Source organism: Humulus lupulus, chromosome 2 (assembly GCF_963169125.1).
Source record: "Humulus lupulus chromosome 2, drHumLupu1.1, whole genome shotgun sequence".
Taxonomy (NCBI): domain Eukaryota; kingdom Viridiplantae; phylum Streptophyta; class Magnoliopsida; order Rosales; family Cannabaceae; genus Humulus; species Humulus lupulus.
Window position 1 is genome coordinate 203,733,150 of NC_084794.1, and position 8,962 is coordinate 203,742,111.

An 8,962-nucleotide genomic window follows, 5' to 3' on the forward strand; every position below is an offset into this window, starting at 1 on the left:
TGTTCAGGTAATTTTGAGGACAAATTTCTGTAAGGAGGGGATAGTTGTAACGACCCTAATTTGCTAATCGGGCTTAAGGCCTTGATTAGTGTGCCTGGAGGGCAATAAATGATCTAATATGTTAATATGTGGATTTATGTGTATATATGATAATGATGCATGTGTTAGTTGAGTTAAATGTGCATGTGGGCCCCGTCTGGATATTAGGGGCATAAATGTGATAAATGTTATATATATGTGATATGTCTGTGCAGCACGATCCGAGACAGTCCTGGGGAGCGGTTAGCCAGAGAGTCACAACGGGGTTAAGATTCCGACTCAGGGCGAGTCGGGGGGTAATTTGGGTACTAGGTGTTATGGGATTATCGGGACATGAAAATAAATATTTGGAGATATATTTGAGGATAGAATGTCTAGGCGGGAATATTGGGGAAATTTACCATTTTGCCCTCGAGGACGTTTTGGTACCCCGAGCCTTGAGGTAACCACATAGACTTAAGCCGAATAAAACAAAAAGGAAGAATTAATTAGAAGCTTTCGGAACTGACTTACACCTTTCTTCTGAACTAAGGATAGCTTCTCACCATTCTTATCTCCCTCCTTCATTCTCTAAGAAACAACTCAAGAGAATTTTGGTTTAAGCTAGCTTAAGCAAGGAATTGGGCTGAGGAAACTTAGGAGTTTGGGGATTGAGGATCAACTTCAGGGATTGAATTCAGCAAGGGGTAAGCTTTAATTATAAGATTATGCTTAGATTTGCTGCTGGTTTGTAAGAATTGCATGTTGGTTGAGTTTGATCTGTGTTTGGGTATTTTAGTTGGGTTTTGGAGCAGATTTTTGATGGGTTTTGATGTTGATATTGAGCTGGAATATATGTGTTAATTATCTAGGTTTGTTAGATAAGTTTTGAGTGAGTTAGCTTGAGGAAAATGTAGGGAAGGTGATGGGAAATTCTGGGTTCGGAGGTGAGGGCCGCGGCCCTAGGAGGGGAGCGCCGCGGCCCATGTGTGCGCGCGGCCGAGTGTGGCCGAGGAGTTCATGCGCGCTGCGGCACTTGGTGTGTGTGCCATGGCCCGTGTATGTTGCAGGGGTGTGCTAGCCTCTGTTTTAAGGCTAGCCGTAGCTCTTGAGGGTGGGGTCGTGGCTCTTAGTGCCAATTTGTGTTTTTAAGGGTGTTTAGGCTTGGGAATTCAATGGCTAAGGCTCGGGATGGATTTTATCACCCAGATTGATAGAATTCATGGTCCCGTAGGTTAGGGTTATGGCTCGAAGTTATTAATTGGATTAGAACTTGATGGATGGATATTGTTAATGTGTTGTAACTAGGGTTTCGGCGAAGCTCAAGTTAGAGGACTGTGCTCGAGACATCGGTGCTCGGAAAGCTCGAGACTCAGGTAAGAATACCCTTGTTCCCATAGAGCTTGTATGTAGGGCTGAGCCCATTGTGTTGTTATGCTATGAATGCTATTGTGTGAATGATCGGCAAGAGTCGGGAGCGGTGTAGGCCGAGGACGGAAGAGGCCGGGAATGGCGAAGGGCACGCTAAGTGCAAGGCCGAGAACTACAAGGGGCCGGGAGCAGCGCTGAGCACGTGGAGTGCGAGTTGCCAGGGCGAGTCCCTAAAAGGATACCTAGGATATCCTCACGGCATGGTCCGCGAACCCAGGGCTTGGTAAACGCCTGGGACGGCTAGGTCGTATGTGTTTAGCCCATTGGTGGCCTATTTATATGCTTGATATATGTGTTGCATATGTTATCTGTTTGTGGGTTTTCTTGCTGGGCTTCGGCTCACAGATGCTCTGTGGTGCAGGTAAGGGTAAAGAGAAGGTCAACGGCCATGAGTACAGCAGGCGTGAGGCGGCGTGTACATGTTTGGCCAGCCTGGCTGCCACAGCCAGAGGATTTTTGGGAGATGCTTATAAATAAACCTAGATTTTGTCGTTAGTCGACTTGGTTCAGCTTATATGTTGTAAATGTTTCTAAACTGTATTTTGGGATCCCAAGTGTAAAACTTTTAAGATTTTCTATGGAAGTTATTATTTCTAAAGTTTTCCTCTGTTTATGGCTTAATTACACTGTTTAACCCAAAACCTCGATTAGCGAGTTGAAAGCGCGTTTTTAAACTCACTTAGTAACGGCTCTAAGGAGGTAGGGCGTTACAGGTCCTAACCTAGTTATCATCCTCGGCCCTACTGCCATGGAGTCTCGACGATTGTCGAGGCATCTCATTAACTATGCCTGCAATCAACGATGTCGTTCATCAGGCATGATAACAACATCCAAAATAACCTCCCAATCGCATCAGTCAACCACAAACATCAATCCATATAACATATAGGTAGCATATAACACACAACGGGCCATGCCCTGGCATCATGCATATGTTATCTCATTCATCATGCTCTATATGAAATAAACAGGAAAACAGGGCATTTAAGCACATACTTCAACATATAAGCCAATTATTACTAACCAACCCTAAGTTGAGCTTGTCAGTGACGGCGAGCATACATGTTCGGTCATTCTCCAGAAACCATAAACCTGGCTCTGATACCAAGTTGTAATGCCCTCCTGCCTTAGAGTCACTACTAAGTGAGTTTAAAACGTGCAATTAACTTGCTAATCGAGGTTTTTAAGGCAAAAGTGTAATTAAACCATAATCAGAGTCATAAACTTTGAAAATAAACCATTCATTGAAAATTGTAAAGCTTTTAAAATTTGGGATCCCAAAAATAACGTTTAGAAATATTTACAATTCTAAAATATAACCAGAGTCGGCTAAACGACAAAATTTAAGTTTAGTACAATCATCTCCCAAAAGTATCCCTGGTTGTGGCAGCCAGGAAAACCAGACATGTACGAGCCACTCATCACGCTCACCATACTCAAGGTTGGTCGATTTCCCCTTGCCTTTACTTGCACCATAGAGCACCCGTGAGCCGAAGCCCAGCAAGAAAACCCTCACAAGCAAATAATATATATGCATCAAACACTTAACATATAAACTAGCCATCATCAGGCTATACACATACGGCCATGCAGTCCCAGGTACTTTACCAGGCCCTGGGTTCGTAGTCCACACCGTGAGGATGTCCCAGGTATCCTTTAGGGTCTCACCCTGGCAACTCGCACTCCGCGTGCTGAACGTTGCTCTCGACCCCTTGTCATTCCCGGCCTTCGCCGTTCTTGGCCCTCGCCCTTCCCGACACTTGCTATTCATTTACATATATGCGCACACATATCATAATTAAGCATGTTCTTACACACATATAAACTCAATCAAAAGGCTACGCCCTGCAACACAAGCTCTATGGGAACAATAGTTTTCTTACTTGTGTCCCCAGCTTTCCAAGCACCGATGTCCCGAGTACAGTCCCCTAGTCCGAGCCTCACCAAAACCATAGTCACAATGCATTAACAATATCCACCCATCAAGTTCTAATCCATTAAATAGCTTTGGGTCATAATTCTAGTCTCTGGGACCTTGAATTTTATCAATCCGGGTGATAAAATCCATCCCGAGCCTTAACTATTGAATTCCCGAGCCTAAAACCTTTTTAAAACCCAATAATGCACTAAGCGTCGCGGCCCTAGGAACTCATAACGCGACCCTTTCTGAAGGGTGCCGCGGCGCGCCTCCATTTCCAGACACCCCAAAGTTCTAAGGGGTCGCGGCTCAGCAAGAACAGTGTCGCGGCCCGACCCCTCGAGCCAAGAAAAACTCTCCATTTTTACCACAAAAACCCATCCAATCAACCCAACAACTCAAGCTAATCATCACAGAAGTTATACTATGGATTCAGCAACAAAACCCAACAATAATTCAAGCTAAAAACCTCATCAAACTCAAGGTCAATTCTTCACTCAACACACATGCAACACTCCAGAATTTCAGCTTAAAAACCAATATAATTCATTAAGATTAAAGCTTACCTTGAGCTGAGTTGAGTCTATGAATTAGGTCCTTAAGCTTCAAAGCTTCTAGCTCCCAAGATTCCCAGCCCAATTCCTTAGTTTTGATTAGTTTCCACCACAATTTCCCTTGCTAAGTCTTAGAGAAAATAAAGAGAGAGAAAAGTGTATTTTGGGTCAGTTTCTACAAGTTTCTGAGTCTCCTTTGTTTTTTTTTTTATTTACTTAGCCTTTAAGGTTACCTCAAGGATCGGGGTACCAAAAACGTCCCTGAGGGTAAAATGGTAAATTTCCCCAATATTCCCTCCTAAACATTCTATCTTCAAATATATCTCCAAATTTTTATTTCCATAACCCGGTAACCCCATAAAATGTCTAATACCCGAAATACCCCTCGACTCGCCCCGAGTCGGATTTTCGATCCCGTTGTAACTTTCTAGCTAACAGCTCCCTAGGACTGTCTCAGATTGTGCAACACAGATATATCAGAAACATATCACAATTATTCACATTTGTCACATTTATGCTCTCCGCGAGCTAGAAACTATAGTCATGCCCCTAATAACCAGATGGGGCCCACATGCATATTTAATTCACCTAAACATGCATCTCTAATCGCATATTCACACAAATTCACATATTATAACAATAAATCACTTATTGCCCTCCAGGCACGCTAATCAAGGCCCTAAGCCTTATTAGCAAATTTGGGTCGTTACATAGGTTCACCTCTAAGATGGAATTCCAATTCACTAATGAGCAAAAAGTTAGAATCTTTACAAATCTTCCCCGAGAAAATTTTGAGGATCAAGATAATGATGATATTTTAAATGAAGGGTCAGATGTAGAAGATCCTGATTTTTAGATTATTTTATTTCTTTATTTATTTATTTTTTCATTTATGATTGTACTTAGTGAAAACTTTTTTCCAAATGAATATTATTGTTATTTTTGAATAACATGTATGAGTTTGATTTTTTTTTTCGATCATAATAAATTTAAATAAATAAATAATGACTAAACCGTGTTCTATACTGAGAGTTGGGGACCATAATAGTGGGAACGATTTTACTGATCCCAGCCCTCCCTCAATATGGTTAACTTTGGAACAACGATGAGTTTTGAGCCTAAGAATTAAGTCATATAGGATGGCTTATTTTTCTAAGTATAGAAACACACCCTAATTATAAAGAAGGTTTATATAACTTTTCATAAGAAATCATAACCAATAGGTCCGAGTTATGTTTGGTTAGATTAAGTTTTTGCCTTAAAGCCTATTAGGGTAAGTTCTAACATGTTTTTCTCCACTGTTAGAACTTCGCTGAAGATGTCGCTCAGAAGGTCTGCACGCACAAATGCCAATGCCTCCAGCATCGCTCATGAGACTACTGAAGTCCCTCCAGTTCGTAGAATGGGAGCACGTGCTACCAATACTGCTGCTAACAGAAGTGCACTGCCGCCTCCAGTTGACAACACCACATAAATTGTCAGGCTACAACAACAAGTGGAGGAGTGCTGCAGCAACAGCGACAGCAGGCCCAGCCATAGCCATAGACTCAGACTCAGCGTTAGCCTCAGCCGCAACCGCAGCCTCAGTAAATGGCTCAAGCACCCCAACAAGTAGGTCCTTATGGGGGGTGGCCAATGGCGAACTATGTGCCTTACCCAGCTCATTACATGGAGCCAATCTACAAGCAGTTTCGTAAGCAACACGCTCCAAAATTTGAAGGGACAACGGACCCCTTTGAGGCAGAAGAATGGCTCAGAAATGTAGAGCCGATCCTAGCGCACATGATCCTCGGCAACGCGGATCACATATCCTGCGTTTCATCTCTTCTTAAGAAGGATGCTAGAATATGGTGGGATTTAGTTCAACAGACTCATGATGTCACCACCATGACATGGAAAAGTTATATGGAGCTGTTCCATAAGAAGTACTACAACTCAGTAGTCATCCCCACAAGGGTGCAAGAGTTCACTTGTTTGAAGCAGGGCAACTTATCGGTAGCAGAGTATGCTCATCAGTTCGACCGACTAGCCAAGTTTGCACCAGAGTTGGTTCCAATAGACTTTTTGAGGGTTACCAAGTTCGTTAGAGGACTCAGACCAAAGATTGAGCAAGGAGTTAAGCTAGCAACTCTTGGAACCACTACTTATGTCGATGCTCTAGAAACGGCTATAGAAGTAGAAAGGCTTCAGGCGAATGTTAGTAAGGAGGAGGCCAGTAAGCCTAAGCCTAAACAGCAGAGTCAACCTTAGAATGGTCAGAACAACCACCACAACAACAACCATCAACATAGCAACAATAATGGTCAGAAGATAAGGCATCCTAAAAATAAGCAGTCCGACAATGATAAAAGAGCACGGACAAACAATGGAGGTAGTAGGTCGGGTTATGTAGAATACCTGCAATGCTCTAAGTGCCAAAAGAAACATCCTGGTGAGTGTCGTGCAAACACCAAGGGATGCTACAATTGTGGTCAGGAAGGTCACCAAAAGAAAGAATGTCCCCAGCTCAAGCAAGAGGAGAAAAAGGACAACAAGATGGTTCCTACCAGAGTCTTTTCCTTGACCCAGGGAGAAGCTGAAGCTAGTAATAAAGTGGTCACAGTTCAAATTCCTATCCTCAATAATGTATGTTCAGTATTATTTGACTCGGGAGCCGCACACTCGTATATCTCTTTAGGAATGATAGAGAAAATAGACAAGCTTTGTGAAAGAATTAGAACTAGGTTTGTGACAGAATTTCCTTAAGATGAAGTAGTCCTATCATCACGGATAGTACGAGGTGTACCGATCAAAATTGAGGACATAGAACTAGAAGGAGACTTGATAGAGTTATAGATCAAAGACTTTGACGTAATACTGGGAATGGATTGTCTAGCAAGGCATGGCGCAATCATCGACTGCAGACGTAAGCAAGTGACGTTCGAGACTCCAGACGATCAGAGACTATGCTTTATGCGAAAGGTTTCAGGAAAACGTACACTGCTTATTTCATCTCTCAAAGCTCAGACGATGATAGAAAAAGGATGTCACGCATTCTTAACCAGCGTCACGGATGTGGTAAAGGAAACACCACTAAAGGTTGGAGATGTCCGCATCATAAAAGAATTCCCAGAAGTATTTCTTGACGACTTACCAGAGTTGCTGCCGACTCGGGAAATTGACTTCACAATTGAACAAGTACCGGGCACCGAGCCTATCTCAAAGGCACCATACCGGATGGCACCTACCGAACTCAAGGAGTTAAAGATGCAACTATAAGAACTCTTATACTTAGGTTTCATTAGACTAAGTCATTCTCCATGGGGAGCACCGGTTCTATTTGTGAAGAAGAAGGATGGAAGCATGCAGATGTGTATAGATTACCGCGAGCTGAATAAGGTGACGATTAAGAATAAGTACCCGCTACCCCGGATTAACGACTTGTTTGATCAACTTCGAGGAGCGACCGTGTTTTCAAAGATTGATCTACGTTCCGGATATCACCAGCTCAAAGTACGGGAAGAGAATATTCCCAAGATAGCTTTTAGAACTCGTTATGGAAATTACGAGTTTCTAGTTATGTCTTTTGGCATTACCAACGCTCCAGCCGCATTTATGGATTTAATGAATATGGTCTTTAAGGATTACTTGGACAAATTCGTCGTAGTGTTCATCAACGATATTTTGGTGTACTCAAAAGACAAAATTAAGCACGAGGAACATTTAAGAATGACCATGTTGCTATTGAAAAAGCATCAACTTTGTGCCAAGTTCAAGAAGTGCGAATTTTGGCTTTCGTAAGTAGCATTCCTCGGCCACATAGTATCCAAGGACGGAGTTGCTGTAGACCCAACTAAGGTAGAGGCTGTAAAGGATTGGCCAAGACCTAAGAACGCGTCACAGGTAAGAAGTTTTCTTGGGCTAGCAGGTTATTATTGGAGCTTAGTAGAGGGCTTTTCTAGGATAGCCACTCCACTTAACAACCTGACCTGGAAACAGCAAAAGTTCAATTGGACAAATAAGTGTGAAGAGAGCTTCAAGTTGCTTAAGGATAAGTTATGCTCAGCACCAGTACTTTGTGTACCGACACCCAACGACAAGTTTTTAGTCTACTGTGATGCGTCAAAGCAAGGTTTGGGTTGTGTGCTGATGCAGATTAACAAGGAAATAGCCTACACCTTAAGGTAGTTGAAGGAATACGAGCAACGCTATCCAACGCACGATATGGAGTTGGCAGCGGTGGTCTTTACATTGAAAATTTGGCGCCATTATCTTTATGGAGAACAGTGTGAGATTTATATGGACCACAAAAGCTTAAAGTATTTCTTCACACAAAAGAAGCTCAACATGAGGTAGCGCAGGTGGTTAGAACTAGTGAAGGATTATGACTGTGAAATCGTATACTACCCAGGAAAGGCAAATGTAGTTGCCGATGCGCTAAGTAGGAAGAGTTATGGAAGTCTAGAAGCGTTAGCCGAAATAGAAAAGTCGCTATAGCAAGAGCTGATCAATGCCGGAATATAAGTAGTCTTTGGAAAACTGGCTAACTTGTCCATCCAATCAAGTCTGTTATAAGATATACAGATCGGGCAAGGGCATGATGACACATTAGTATCTCACATAGCTACAGTTAAAGAAGGCAAGGCCACAAATTTCTTGATATTAGGATAGGGGTTCTTGAGATATAAGGACCGGGTATGCGTGCTGAATGATCTGGGAATTAAGATGAAGATTTTAGAAGAAGCGCACTATACCCCATGCTCAGTTCACCCAAGGTCGACTAAGATGACTCATGACCTTAAGGCATTGTATTGGTGGCCAGGAATGAAGAAAGATGTAGCAGAATATATGTCTAAATAGTAGATAGACTAACCAAGTTAGCTCACTTCCTGCCTGTCAAGACTACATACACAGCAGATCAGTATGCAGACGTTTATGTCCGAGAAATAGTAAGACTGCATGGAATCCCTAACACCATAGTATCTGATAGAGGATCGGTGTTTACATCGAGATTTTAGGGATGCTTGCAACAAGCTATGGGTACCAAGTTAAGTCTTAGTAC